This window comes from Panthera onca, chromosome A1 (genome assembly GCF_046562875.1).
Source record: "Panthera onca isolate mPanOnc1 chromosome A1, mPanOnc1 haplotype 2, whole genome shotgun sequence".
Taxonomy (NCBI): Eukaryota; Metazoa; Chordata; class Mammalia; order Carnivora; family Felidae; genus Panthera; species Panthera onca.
Genome location: NC_138339.1, coordinates 23,263,148 through 23,278,280, shown reverse-complemented (window position 1 = coordinate 23,278,280; position 15,133 = coordinate 23,263,148). Strand labels below are relative to the sequence as shown.

At 36.9% G+C, this 15,133-nt stretch overlaps 1 pseudogene; it reads right to left on the bottom strand.

The window, feature by feature from the left end:
* Positions 1 to 13,385: 13,385 nt before the first annotated feature.
* On the bottom strand, positions 13,386 to 14,750 carry LOC132680327 (ectonucleoside triphosphate diphosphohydrolase 6-like; annotated as a pseudogene).
* Positions 14,751 to 15,133: the final 383 nt, after the last annotated feature.

The following is a 15,133-nucleotide window of genomic DNA, read 5'->3' as shown; positions in this document are numbered from 1 at the left end:
CTCATGCTCTGTCTCTCTCTGTCTCTCAAAAATGAATAAACATTAAAAAAACAATAAATAAATAAACTTAAAATTAATAAAAAACAAAAATATTTATTAATATTATTAATAATTAATTAATATGAAACTTTGTTTACCTTGTCAAAAGATGAGATATGCATTTTGGTTGCTTTAATTTTTGAAGACTGCTGACACAATTTATTTTACAGATGATACACTTTGTCAACGTGTCTTTTATTGCTCTGTTTTCTGGGTTTGTTTGTTTGTTTTGTTTTGGATGTTGAAAGTATATCTGTTTTGTTTAAATAAAATAAATAAAGGAGAATGATCATTGAGTGATTTCACTCAATTTAACAACTCCAATGTCAAATTCCCTCTCTTTGTGCATTTTTGCTTATATCTGATTTAACAAATATTGACAAAAAGTTCCACTTCCTGAGGGTAGTTATTTTCTGTGAGTAAAGAGATAGATTTGTTTATAAAGAGCTACACAGTTTTAAATTTTGGACTTGCCTATTAAGTACTATCAGAAATGACACCTAACAGTAATTTTTAGAACCATCTCATTTACAAACCAAACGAAACCAAACAAACAAACAAAAAACCCACAAAATACCCTTTGATTTCATGGTGATTACTAGAAAATTAGCAGGTGGAAAATAAAAATGTAAATTAGAATATAGTAACTAATAATATTTTATTTCAAATATATATTTTACATACACAACATTAAGTAGATTAATAAAAAATGAGTAGATAAACATTGAGAAACAATCAAGTTACGAGGATATTAAATTAATAAACAAATTAATCAGCCAAAGTAGAACATCTGGTCACCTTTGCTTAGAAACTATAATGTAGAGTTAGTGCCTTTCCATTTCTAACACACATTCTTAAGCTACAAGTACATTTGTTGCACAAAGAATTTCTCCTGCTCTAGTTATAGTGCTGGATAAGTATTGTCTTTGCTCTCTCTACTGCTGTGTTTACAGAGAATATATTGACACATAAAACCGGTTCACCAAAGTCACTTCTAAAGCAGGCAGTAGGAGTTGAACAATCCTATGTAGAAGCACTTGGGCTTACTCATAATAAGAAATGAATTTCTTTTACTGGTTTAGAAAAGTCTGGATCATTGTCACCCGGACCTCAGAGCACTAAGCAGGCATAAAAGCAGCAGAAGGAATGTCAAAAGCAAAAGCAGATTATTTTAACAACAGTTGGCTAGCTTCATTTAAATGTTGCAGTTAAGCCAACTCGCAATATGAGTGCTCATCAGGTCTGTGAGAGCCAAGAAAGATTAAGTTGCTGGTTTAAAGCGACGCATCTCCTTGTGCCTTGAAATCTATTTCTGGAGTCTAAAGGCCATTTAAAAATATTCAAACAGTTAAATTACAGAAATTAGGGCATCATACTCAAACTGTAAAGGGCTTTGCTCATATTTCAGGCTATTAAAGGGTTACACATTAAAGAAATCTGAAACAAAATTTTATAGGAGTGAGCAGACAAGCTCTGTCATTACTTCAATACAAACTTGAAAAGTCCACCATTGTTCTGTATGGTGTAGTCCCTGTATATGAAATATTGTGAAACAGGATAACCTGTAATGCCCATTCGATACCAATATCTATTTCTTTATGACTAATTTGTGTTTTCATTAGAGTTATCATTTCCATCATTTCAGATGACTTGTTAAAAATACAAATAATTGATTTAGGCATTAACATTTCTCCATATCCTCCATTCTTATAATTATCAAAAGAAGTTAAATTTCTCTGAGCTTTGAATAAGATTATATTTTTGATCAAAATATAGCTTTTATATTTGTGTAACATAAAATCTTGGCATAACATACATGCATAAAGTAATTTTCATACTACCAAAGAGGCATATAAAATATAAAAATCATTAATATTATTATTTTTAAAACCATTTCACTTTTGCCTGGAAAGAATGAAGTCGAGCTTTGCCGAACTGTTTTCACCTTCATTATTTGATCTATCCTCTTACTTGCTTTTTGGAGATAAAGATATGTGAGATATCCTTTGCCATTGTTACCTCCATTGTACCTACAATGAACCTATTAGCTTTTACACTCTGCTTTTTTATCCAATTACATTGTGTGCTTTTTCTTTCTCCCCAGATATTGTATATACCTTATGGCTCATCTTATTATATTCCTGGCACCAAAAATTCCAGATAATGAATACTTGAATATGTGCATTTAGCCCATGTTAGGGTATATATTAGGCACCTTACTGCTCCTCAGCAAATAGGGTACCAACCGTCTCCTGTTGATTATTCATGCCCAGTGGGATACAGAATATTTTATTTTAGTCAGGAATATAGACTTTGTTTACTGCCCACCATATCTCTCATTCTCTAGCAGATTAGCCCAGCTGTTTTCACCCAGTTGGAAGAAGTGGTGCATGAGTATCAAGACAGCAAGCCCAGCCAGCAAGCTTAAAGTTTTCGCTCCCAGTGGATTTGTTATTGTCACATTGGCCAAAACAAGTCACGTGGGCAAGCCTAGGCTCAGAGCAGGAGGGGACAGCACAAGTGCATGGAGAGATGGGGCATGAACAGCTAGGGGTTGCTACCATAATGCGTCATAATATCTAATTTTGGTGTTTTAATATAAAATAGAATGTCTTGTACTTTAAATTCACTCTAGGACAAAAGTGAAAGTACTCTTCTGGCATTTTTCATCTGTACCTTTAGAACTCTGTTGGGTCTTAATTTGTAATATTAATTCCAGAGTGTGTTTCCCTGCTTTTTAACCTATTTTAGATTTTATTGGGTATGAATTTCAGCTGAATGCTAAGTAACAGTAAACAATTTGAGTATGTGTTACAGAATAATGTCTAAAATATTGATGTGATCTTCTGCTGTTTTTCAGAGTAGATGAAGTAAAGGAAAAAAATGAGGATAATGAGGAGTGTATGTTATTAAAGTTTTCTGACTAGTTATATGTACATTTTAGTCCTTTTGTGTTATGATTTTTATTCACTTTCTTGAGCTTTTCAGTTTCCCTGCTTATAGACTATAAATTTTAACTCTTATTTACTGGAAACACATGCCACCTTTTCTAAAGATTTGTAAGATATCTGAATTTTCATACAGCTTACTAGCTCAATATTTTTTTTAGTTATTTCATCACCTAGTGAATATATATGCTCACATATTCAGAGATTCAATTCAGGAAATAGTATAAGATTCAGGGTGAAAATCAAAGCATTTGTGTGTAAGTAGAAGATTTAAATTATTTTCATAAATGTTTCTTTGTTATACATCTTTTTGGGTTTTTTGTTTCAAGATCTCACACTAGCTTTTAACTGTTTCATAAGTTATATCCATGGGCAGGGTGCCTGGGTGGCTCAGTTGGTTAAGTGTAGAACTTTAGCTCAGGTCATGATCTCATGGTTCATGGGTTCAAGCCCCACGTCGGGCTGTGTGCTGACAGCTTAGAGCCTGGAGCCTGCTTCACATTCTGTGTCACCCTCTCTCTACCCCTCCCCCACTCATGCTCTGTTTCTCTCTCTCTCAAAATAAATAAACATTAAAAAAATTAAAAAAGAAAAGTTATCCATGGGTGTTCCTAAATTGATGCCTCTGCCTATGGAAGCTTCAGAAAACTAAAATGGCCATTTCACTGGAGTTATCAAACTTTTCTAAATTATCCAGGAGGCACTGGAGCAGCATTTAGTCAAATGTCTAATGCAAGGTAAAGAAATTAACTAGCATTTTTTGCCCACATGCTCTTGCATATGACCATAGCAAAGAGAAAATCAGGGGTGCTTGGCTGGCTGGCTCACTTGGTATAACATGCAACTCTTGATCTCAGGGTTGGGAGTTCAAGCCCCACATTAGGCATGGAGTCTACTTTAAAAAAAAAAAAAATCAGAGAGAAGAACAAACATTTTGTGTAATCAGCATTTATTTAGTCTGCTTTTCCATGAGCCTTGACCTTTCTATGGCATTATAGCATTATGTTTTATTATGTTCAGACTCTGTGGCTGGTGTATATGTGTATATATATATAACTAATGATTACAAATTGTGTTAGGAGGAAAAAAAACAACCAAAACATTGTGTTAAGACAATTCCTGTGGAGATTCTTGGAAAAAATAGTTAAAAAATAGAAGGATGGTTAATGCCTCCAAAGTAGTGCTATGAGTCCACCCACCGATAATCATTTTTGCTGTAAGTATATTACAGTGATAGATAATACATGAAATAATTACAAATCCAAGCTCCTAAAAACAGCTAAGTATCTACAAAAACAAAACCAAAAAAAAGCACAAGTCAAAAAATAATGAGCACATTTATGCCACTGTCTAAAGAGGTGTCAGTCCCACACGTGCAATGGTGGCCAGAAATTTGGCTCTTGAAGCATAAAAAAATACTAACGACACTTCATACACTGATGAGAAACCGGATCCAGGCTCCTGGATTAAATTTAGGGGAGAGAACTAGAGACACGGAGGAAGGGAAGGATGTGGCAGGGGGTGGGGGAGCATGGATGATGCAAAGGAGACATTTTAAATAATAAGAAAAGAAAAAAGTTCTATAAGTAAGAGACAAACCTAATTCTAAGAAAGATAGCTAATGAATTCTATAATTAAAATACAAATTCACAACAGGAAATAATAATGTCACTTAACTGAAAAAGATATTAAAATTATTTAAGATGTTTGCAAAGATTGAATTAAAGATATGTCCTAAAATTTATAGACAGACATTATTAAATGAAAAATTACACATATATGAGCAGAGCTAAGTAAATACATTTTGAAAAATTAGAAATATTGAATAAGATTTATATAATGCATACTGTTGGGGATTTGAGAAACAATAGACTGCATACAAGCACATTAGTGAATTGCGACATAATCTTAAGAATTCTATCACAAATGAAGCAGAGAGAAAGTTCACATCCTGCTATTATGTAGGTAGTCACAAGAGAACTAGGAATGCTCTCTAACAGTGCAAACAAGTTAGAAAACCAACAAAACCATTTCAAAGCATGTAAGAGAGCTCGCGCCATGAAGAAAACCAATGAACTAGTGTCCAATTCGATGCATACATCTTGTCAGCAAAGAGGCCCACACCTGCTTTTACCTTTGGGGGAGCAATAGATGGAAGAAAAAGAGAGCGGGGTAAGAAGAAATCAGATGAGCATGCTAATGACCCTTTAATGGCAAAATGAGAGCTAGCTTAAGAGTAAACACTCTCTAGAGTAATAGATTCAAGGTCAGACTTGAAAAATCAGACAGTTACTTCCATTGGTCTTCACTAGGTGCTCACAGAGAGACTGAAGACAAGGCAGGACCCCAAGCGAGAACCCCCTGTGAGGTATAAATCTCAGACCTAAAGAACTATTATGGCAAGGTAGAAAACTAAGATAAACACTCTAGACACTTCAGGCGTTTACTTAACCCAGCAGCCTTCCACATGTGGGGAAATAGCAGAAGTGACAGAGACTGGGCTAAATACCAGTCTTGGGACCCATTAATAACAGAAATGTCTCCCTGAATCTTATAGTGAGTATCAAATACTGGATATCGACATGTGGAAGAGGAGAAGGAGAACTGAGAAAAAAGAGACACCTCTCCTAGTTTGCAATTGCCCAGGGCTAGCTGAAAGATGAAGGCAGGAAAGCTAATTGAAATAGATATCCAGCAAAAATAGAAACTTCTGGTCCTGAATTCAAATAATTTGAAGTATGCAATAAATGACCTGAATCTAACAAAAGCCAAGTGATGATGATGACAATAATGATAATGATAATAATAAAAAATAGAAGTATTTCAGCATAAACTTGATTGCCTCAAAGAAGTTTCAACTTGACAGATGAGAACACCTTAAATTTCTGTACACAAATATTACCTACTTCAATTCCAAAACGCCTGGAAATCAAGTGAAAAAATTATGAAGCATGAAAGAAGAAACACAGCATGGCTCATCATCAAGAAAGGAAACAGTCAATAAAACAAAATAGGTAACATATATCTTGGAATGATCACATCTGTACCTAAAATGATTAATATATATATACATAAACAATCTAGTAGATAAAAGGTAACAGCATTCATGACGCATAGGGAAGAAAATAGATGATAGATAGATAGATAGATAGATAGACAGAGAGATGATAAAAGACCCAATGGAAATGTGTTATATAACAAATAATTTTTGTGCTTGTCAGATAGCAAAGAAAAAATTCAATGAAATTGAAAACAGGTTCAAGATACAAATATATAAAGGCCTAAATGTGAGACCTGAAACCAGAAAACTACTAAAAGAAAACATAGGCAATAATGTTTTGGACGTCAGCCTCAGCAAGATATTTATGGATTTGTCCCTTCAGGCAAGGTACATGAAAAGGTGTTCAGCATCCCTAATCACCAGTAAAAAGCAAAACCGCAATAAGATATCACCTCAAACATGGAAGGACGTCTATTATCCAAAGACAAGAGATAAAAAGTGTTGGTGAACATGTGGGTAAAGGAAACCTAGTGCACTGTTGGTAGAATATAAATTGATAGAGCCACGGTAAGAAACAGTTATGGAGGTTTCCAAAAAAAAAAAAAAAATAGAACCACAGTAGGACGCAGCAGTACCACTTCTGGCTATTTATCTGAAGGAAATGAAATGACAGCTGCAGAGTTCATGATAGTTTTAGTCACCAAGGTGTTCACGCGTCCGGTTAAATATCAATCTGGTAACTCCAGAAGATGAGGCCCATGATCTCAAATGACTTGTTCCTATAAAGGTCCTGTCCTTTAATTTACTAAAATTAAAACCTCATGTTACCCACCTGAGCTGTTTCAGATCATTCTATGTCTCATTTTTCTTTCAAGATTTCAGGAAAATTTACTAAAAATTTAAAGTTTTAAGGCATTGGTCAATATCTATATCTGAATCATCATCTATATCTATCTGTCTAATCTATATCTATATCATCTATATCTATATCATCATCTGATCTATATATCTATATATCTATATCATCATCTATCTGTATCTATATATCTATATCTATATGTATCTATATACAGGGAGAGAAAGAGAGAGAGGCCAAAGCAAATTGAGAAATAAAACATAAATAGACATATAAATTTAAAATATAATGCAAACTTTTCTATTAATAAATAGTAAAAATTTAGATTTATTACATAATAAAGATTTAGATTTGTGGCCAGGGACTAAGAACCTATGAATTGCCATTTCTACTGTCCAGATCATGAGATTCCCAATGTGAAGAATACTTATTTATTTATCAGTATCTTATTTATATCAGTTGTTCAAGATGTTAAAATAAAGAAATTCATCTAATGTATTTTAGGAAGATATAATTACCTTCATACGCTCTCTTTCACACCCATGCGTGCACGTGCATGCGCGCGCGCGCACGCACACACACACACACACACACACACACACACACACACACGGAAGGAAGACGTGTGTTCAGTAGGACTGGTAGCCAGATATAATCTTCCACCTCCACCTCCGGAACAAATTTTTAAAGACCTAGTGCAGCATCTATACTTATTCTCAGATTCAACACTTCCAAACAGGTTTAAGGTAAAAAATATAATCCCTGACTCCACAGAACTTTCGATCCAGTAGAAGAGATAAAATTTGTAATAATGTAGATGCAGTAAAAAACAAAATGTGAAAGATGATATAATAAAAGTACCAGAAACTGTAAACTAAATAAATGATTCAGTAGAAAGAGGGTAAGGAGCGGGTGAGAAGAAACAGAAACAGTCAATACTGCCCAAGGTAGAGTGACTGGACACTCAGGCTCATTTAGGGACTTACAATACAATTGCAATAACACAGCCGTTCATATTCTAGATTGTTCTGCATCCAGTTAATTGAAAGTAATCTGGAAATTCAAAACAGCCTTCCTCTGGATATTTGCTCACTTCCAACGCAGGAACATTTTTATGATGTGTTTAGCTAGCAGATTAGTGAAGTGGGTAAGTCAGAAAGATTCAGCTTGCTAATTAGCGTTTTTAATGAGTTTTTGCTATGTCTCTCCTTAGCAGTCTATTTACCACTTTCCATACTGTAGTTTAGAAGCCAAAATCCTAGTGGGTTTCAATTAACTCAAAGTATTTCTACTAAAATCAGCCCAGTCGTAATATTTAATGAATTTAATCAATAGCAGAGATAGTAATAATAAGGTGAAGTATAAGAGCATAAGATAGTAATAATGAGGCAACATATAATAACAAGTATATAAATATGCACATAAATACATAATACATCCAATCATTAAAATAATAAAATCAAAATAGAAATGTGTTTATGAAGAATTCAATAAAAAGTACCTGTATTATACATATCTGCAATATTTATTTAAATGAAGATTTCATGAATTTATAGTTGAATTCAAGCTATCTTAATCTTATAAATTACATACTATGTGATATTTTGTTTGCAAATTCTGTGGCATCGGTCAATACAGTGTAACTTATAAGCAATACCTTTATATCCACTACATTAATTAATTAGCATATTGTTATTTTATTATTATACTTTCATGGTAAATTCTAGTTTGGCACATACAATAGCAAAATGAAGAAGTATCTGTCTATCTATTGAGGGACAGCCTACAGTCCAGAACAACTCCCAATTAAGAAAACCTTAACGATGCCATATATTATCTGTGTTTCACTTCATTACAATTTCCCATCAGAGAGAAAATTTAAAGTTTGGATTCAGACTTGGTGAGTGCTAAACTTTGTATGAAGTTGAGATTATTTAACTCTTTCCAAAGTGAGAAGCTTCTTTTAACTTTCCTGGCTATTTTTATGGAGGATGCAGCACACTGATTTTCAACAAAATCTTTTTTTTTCCCCTTTTTATACAGCTCTCATTGGGAAGTGACTTCTCAGCTAAGAGATGACATTACCTAGACCCTTTCTGTGGTGGTAAAAAGAGCTGTCTCCAATGGAAGCGAACGTGAAAGTAAAACAAGATGTGTCTCGGTGAAGTGAACTATGAATCAGAACACCTTCCTCTTGCTTTCTCTTTACCTACTCGAGGACTGAGGACAGAAGTCTCTTGAGTGTCTGGGGGACAGAAGAACCACCATCTGGAAGCAGTCTGGTTCCTGAATAACCTACAGAGGAGACAATCTCACATCAAACGGGAATCCACCCACATTAGCTAGCTAAGCGAGTGAGATGTAAACTTCTCTTGTGTTAAGGCATTGAAATTTAGGGGTTTATATTTTGGATTATGGAGAGCTACGCTAACTACAGAAAGAATTTAGGATTCCTCTACACGCATAAATTTTTTAATTGCATGATCTCAGTGACCATTTGAATGTTTAGTAGCTACATTTATATTGGCTTCCTAACAATGGCCTATGAAATGAAATCAAATCACCTATCAAATCAATATTTGTGTGTGTGTGTGTGTGTGTGTGTGTGTGTGTGTATCCACATCAATTATGCATATTTAAAGGATAGGATAGGGTCAAAGGATAGGTTGAATGTTAATATTTAGAAAGCTACCTCAAGAGCAGCAGACATATATACACACATTCACACACACACACATTTTTATTTATCCTGCTCACCAACATGCTGTGGAATGAAAAGGCACACATGAAAACATGTTTTCTTTCTCTAGGGATTACTTCATCTCCTCTTTCCACATTATTTTATCATGCACATTGTGTTGGGGATTTGGGAGCCCTATTATTAAAGCAATCCTTAATCTTAAGGGAAATAAATAAGCTGGTGGTACAGATGTGATCTAAGAGAAGACAATAAGCTTTCAGAAAGTTCAATGAAATCATGTAACAGGAGGAATATACACAGCACCAGTTTCCCTTTGAAATCTATGATTATATCAGATTTCCCTTTGAAATATATGATTATATGAGATTAACTTTAAATCCTCTCAGTTATTACATATTAATGATTAGAGGCAATATAGCCAAAATATGAAAAGAGGAAAAGTCAGTTAATCACCGTTAGTAAAAAATATTTCATTTCTTTACCAATTATATAATTATATTAATAAAATTCCTATACATAGCTACCAGAAATTTGGAAGGGTGAGTATGAGTTTGACTTCAAACACTGCTATCGTGATAGGATCAAAATCCTTGATTTGCAAAGACTTCCCTCCAGCTGTTCAGTCACACCTAACTGGCCAAGGAGTAGGCACCTCCCTTATGCCAGAACAATCAGATTTTTTTCCCAAAGAATTTTTAATCGGTGATGTTAGAAACAGTTTCTCACATATAAATTAATGTTGGAAGAAGAATGCTCTTTTTGACTTGCAGAAATGTCTCAGCAAAATTTAGCAGCATTAATAGCCTATTTTGGAATAGAGGAAAGACAACTACTGCATCACTTTTCTGAACAATAGAAGTACTCTATCATTGAAATCTGGGAACTTAATTCTCCTCTGTGTGTAAAACTTTAACTTCTCATAGTTCACCCTATAGCAGTTAAGAACTTTGTTCCAAGTGGTCTCACTCTCCATTTCTTTTGGCAAAGCATGACACAATCACTAGCTCTAAGTTTTACTTTCTTTTCTGATACATATATTTTTGAAATCTTATGGAAAGTAAAAGTGACTGATCACTTGAAACTTTGTGTAATTTACTCTATTTAAAAAAAAAAATAATCTTTATTTTTGAGAGAGAGACAGCATGTGAGCAGGGAAAGAGCAGAGAGAGAGACAGAATCTGAAGCAGGCTCCAGGCTCTGAGCTGTCAGCACAGAGCCTGATGCAGGGCTCCAACTCACTACCTGTGAGATCATGACCTGAGCCGAAGTCGGACACTCAACCGACTGAGCCACCCAGGTGCCCCTAATTTACTCTATTAATTGTAAAAATTTGTGTGATATATAAGACTCTAGGCAATAGGGTTAGATCCTGAGGTTATATGTGGTTGAGGCGCAAAAAAATATGCCTTTACATATTATTTAAAGGTGTTACTGTAATTTATTCACTAAAGAACTAAGCAACATATAATACATTTTTTGGCAAGTTTGCTCTTGCTTGATAAATTTTTATAAGAACACTTTATTTATTTGCCCTTGTAAACCATTTTATTTTGGACAGAATATGCAAGGTTCAGCTTATTCTATTTATTGTACATTCACTGCATGATTGATTCTAAGAGCCAGGCGGGAAGACCCTAAACCACATTTAAGCAGAATGAATGCATTGTCTCCCAAGGAATAGACTTCTGTTGATGAAGAGGGGTGACCAGCAGGACACAGGATGGGTCTGGACAAGTATCAAGGATATCCCTTTGCCAGTGGGTGAATGGACTCTGCCTTAAGACATCAGACAGAGTGGGGCGTCTGGGTGGCTCCATCTGTTAAGCATCCAACTCTTGGTTTCAGTTCAGGTTATGATCTCACAGTTTGTGAGTTCCAGCCCCACTCTCCACACACTGAGAGTGGGGAGCCTGCTTGGGATTCTCTCTCTCCCTCTCTCTCTCTCTCTCTGCCCATTCCCCCTCCCTCTCAAAATAAATAAATAAACTTTTAAAAAAAGAGATAGCAGAAGAGTAAAGAGAGGGTGATGCTTGGGTTTCTGATTCAGGCAGACCCCTGAATGAGGATCTACGGATGAGAAGTACAGCGGGGTCCGCAGCATCATCTGCCCTTCCTTCGCTGCTCCAGGTTAGTGATGCACTTGGACAGAGTCAGTCCCTGGAAAAGCAGGCACTGTCTGAACATAATTTTTCCACGAGCTCCGCAGCACTCACACTACAGAGATGTCGTCGTTCACAGACCTTTAAACCGAAGCAATACAACTATAAATATTCTTACAATTGACTCTCAACATCACCCCCATATTTAAGCACTGTTTTTAATTAAGCATGTGCCTCAGGGCACATAAGGGTTTACAAAGTGATATTTTGCATCTCCTAAACCCTCTTCCTTGGGATCCACAGGACTGTTCATGGTGACAGCTCTGTCAGTTAAATCCAAACCGAAACAGCCAAGGATTTGAGGAAAACAGACATCTGGGTAATTGTGCATGTCCACACTCAAGGAGGAGATAAACATGTTCAGTTACAAAGTTCATAGGACTCTACCCCTGGATCCATCTTTCTTAGAGAGCCAAGTGCGTGTGTGTGTGTGTGTGTGTGTGTGTGTGTGTGTGCGTGTGTGTGTGTTGCTTTTACTTGGCTCACACTGAGAGTAGCCAGGACAGTCTATAGAATGACCCCATTCAGAGAATGCAGAGGTCCACCCTTCCAGGAAGAAACCAGGCAGGTAGCAGAGAGAACAGTAAAAGACTCCTGCATCACAGGAATGCCCTGTCACAGCAGCAACAACCCTGGAGACAGAGGTGCCGGTGTGGAAGGGGAAGCTGGGTGTCACTGGCCTGAACGACTTCACGTTGCCCCTATCTGGTCCACGGCCCACTTACAGCCAACTGGTAGATGGAAGCATTGAGAACTGGACATGCATCTTACTTCTTCCTCTTGAACCTCTTCCACACCTCCACTCTTCAGGTCACATGAGACAAAGGTGCCATTCTGCCATGAGACCTCAGTGCTACATAGGTGAGGAAGATAAAGCTGAAGCCAAGGACCATCACACAGAGAATCCTGCCCATCCCCGGGGTGGGTCTGCACAGAAGTGCCCCCCACCCTGAGGCTAGAAGGGAACAGGCTGTTAGGCTACACTCTGGGCCCTTCCAACAGTTAATACGAGGATAAACTCACATCGGCCGATGTCCGGCCACCCGACAGACCAGGCTAGGGAGGCAGCTCCACAAAGATGTATGGTTCTTTTCTGTTCATTTTAAAGATTAAAGTGAAGGGACATGGCCAAAACCATTTGCCCATGCTTCAAAATCCACTCTAAGGAGTATAATAGACAGATAGAGGCAACGTGTACCATAAACGCAAGGATGGGTGTATCAACAAACACGTTCTTAGTCCTCTCTTGTATGCAATATCTGTTTCTGTTTTTGACTTTTCTCAACTTTGCTGAGGTATAAACTGACAAAATCATAATAAGTTTAAAGCGTACAACGTGGTTTGATATATGTGTGTATTCCTTTTAAAAGGATTCCCACAATGTAGTTAATTAGCAAGCATATCCTTGTGTGTGTGTGTGTGTGTGTGTGTGTGTGCGCGCGTGTGTGTGTATGTGTGTTTGTGATGACGACACTTCATGTCAGTAAATTTCAATTATACAATACTACACTATCAACTACAGCATGGTCACAACATTATACATTAGATCTTCAGAACTTATTTATCATAAAATGTGGAGACTGTCACCACTTTGGGGAGGAGGTCCCAAGGTAAACCTGAGCGCTGACTGAGAGATAGGGGGGAATAGGGCAGCTTGGCAGTAGAAAGCTGAGAAGCTGGGCTACCAAGAGGCTTGACTTTTCTGTCGGTTCAGTGAGTCGATGTAATGAAAAATGGCTCCCAGAGCATAACTAGTCTTAACATTGTCAATTTTCTGAGTCAGCTTTAGCACTTTGTTCCCTAGAAACATGAATTCTTGTGGTAGCAAGCTGACATAGGTGATATCCATGCATACATACAAAAGGCTTTTTCTGTGGATGAGTCTCCATTGTCTAACACACACACTTGTTTGAAGTCTCAAAGTCTCCAGCCACAAGACTGCCTCCTTTATCTGTATCTAGAAGGCCAAAATTTGCTGCAAAATCATGGTAGTAGGAAAATACATAAAAATCCAAGTTCTTCACTTCTTCCATTTTGCTTGCTTTGTTTTAAAAGCTCGCTTTGTTTGTTCTGTCCCTCTGCTAGCACACAACACATGGCGGCTAACCACTTTTTGTCCTGATAATCTGTATATTATTTCAACATGTTCCTATTCTCCTTTGAAACTGGGAGACAAACCAGGGCTGAGCAACTCCTTTCCAACTTTAGCAGATTCTTTTCCATACTAATTACAAGCCTGGCCAACATCAATACAAGACCCAGTAGATGTAGAAATGGAAATTATAGGTTCTGTTAAACATCTGGAACAATGTTACGTTAATGACTGGGGATGTCAGAAGGGTGCTCTCAACTCTTGGAAGTAAGATGAACTGAGTGGACCTTCCCCACAAATCCAGCATGCCTACACTGCTTCCTCCTGGGGGGCCTTCAACCGCCCATTAGGAAGCTGACTGTGATCCATGATGAAATGTCTTCATTTATTCCATTCATGGTGAAAACACAGTCCTCTCCTACATGGAAGGAGATGCCTTAAACACTTCTTTCACCTCATGTCTTTATAGTTGCTTCTGAGCCTTTTATCCTAATAATAGGTATAAATTTGTTGTTCTCTCAAGGAACAAACAGGTGACCTTTCAGAAGGCAAAATGAATTTCCTGTTTAACACTCTCTCTTACTACTCTTTCAAGATCATGATAATAAGCAGAAATGCCTGGCTTCAGTGCTCTGAAGCTTTCACGGGTCAAATTGGGAACTTCTCTGGCCTACTGTGCAAATTAGAAGATGAATATGTGGGTACCAGGAATCCCCATGCCAACCATGATCCTGCAGAAGACTTCATGATCACTTCTAGCTGTGGAGAGGTTGGTGTGGGCCAACTGGCCCTTCCATTCTCCTGCAGCTGCCTCAACGTTGCTGAAGATGTGCTGAATGACAGAGACCAGTGCTTCCTGATGTACACAACATAAATAAACAGACGCACAAGAAGGCCCAGGGGTGATGCTATCTCTATTATCTTCAGGTTCCCATTATTTTGTATTTTTCTCATTTCTTTAAGGACTGTGCCTTAGCTATGATTGCATAGCAAGTGCATGGCAGAGCACCAACATGAGTCCACAGCTTCTCTAATAAAAAAAAAAAAAACACTTTATCATCTCATTTTTGCTCTTTCCAAAGCCTTTTCACAGAATTAATTGGTAGCAGAGGCACTTCCAAACTTCTTTACACAAATGGCCATTCATATCCCTGGCTTTCCACGTGTGCTTTGCATGGCCTCCTTTGTCCCATCCATGGATGCCAGTGTCATTCCTTTGGTCTGCCCAAAAGTGCACCAAAGGTAGGTGGAGGCTGCTTCCTGTTCTTCTGCGAGCTTCCCTAAGAACACTTAAGTATAGAAGACACAAATTAAACTTGTTTTGAATTAAATATAAA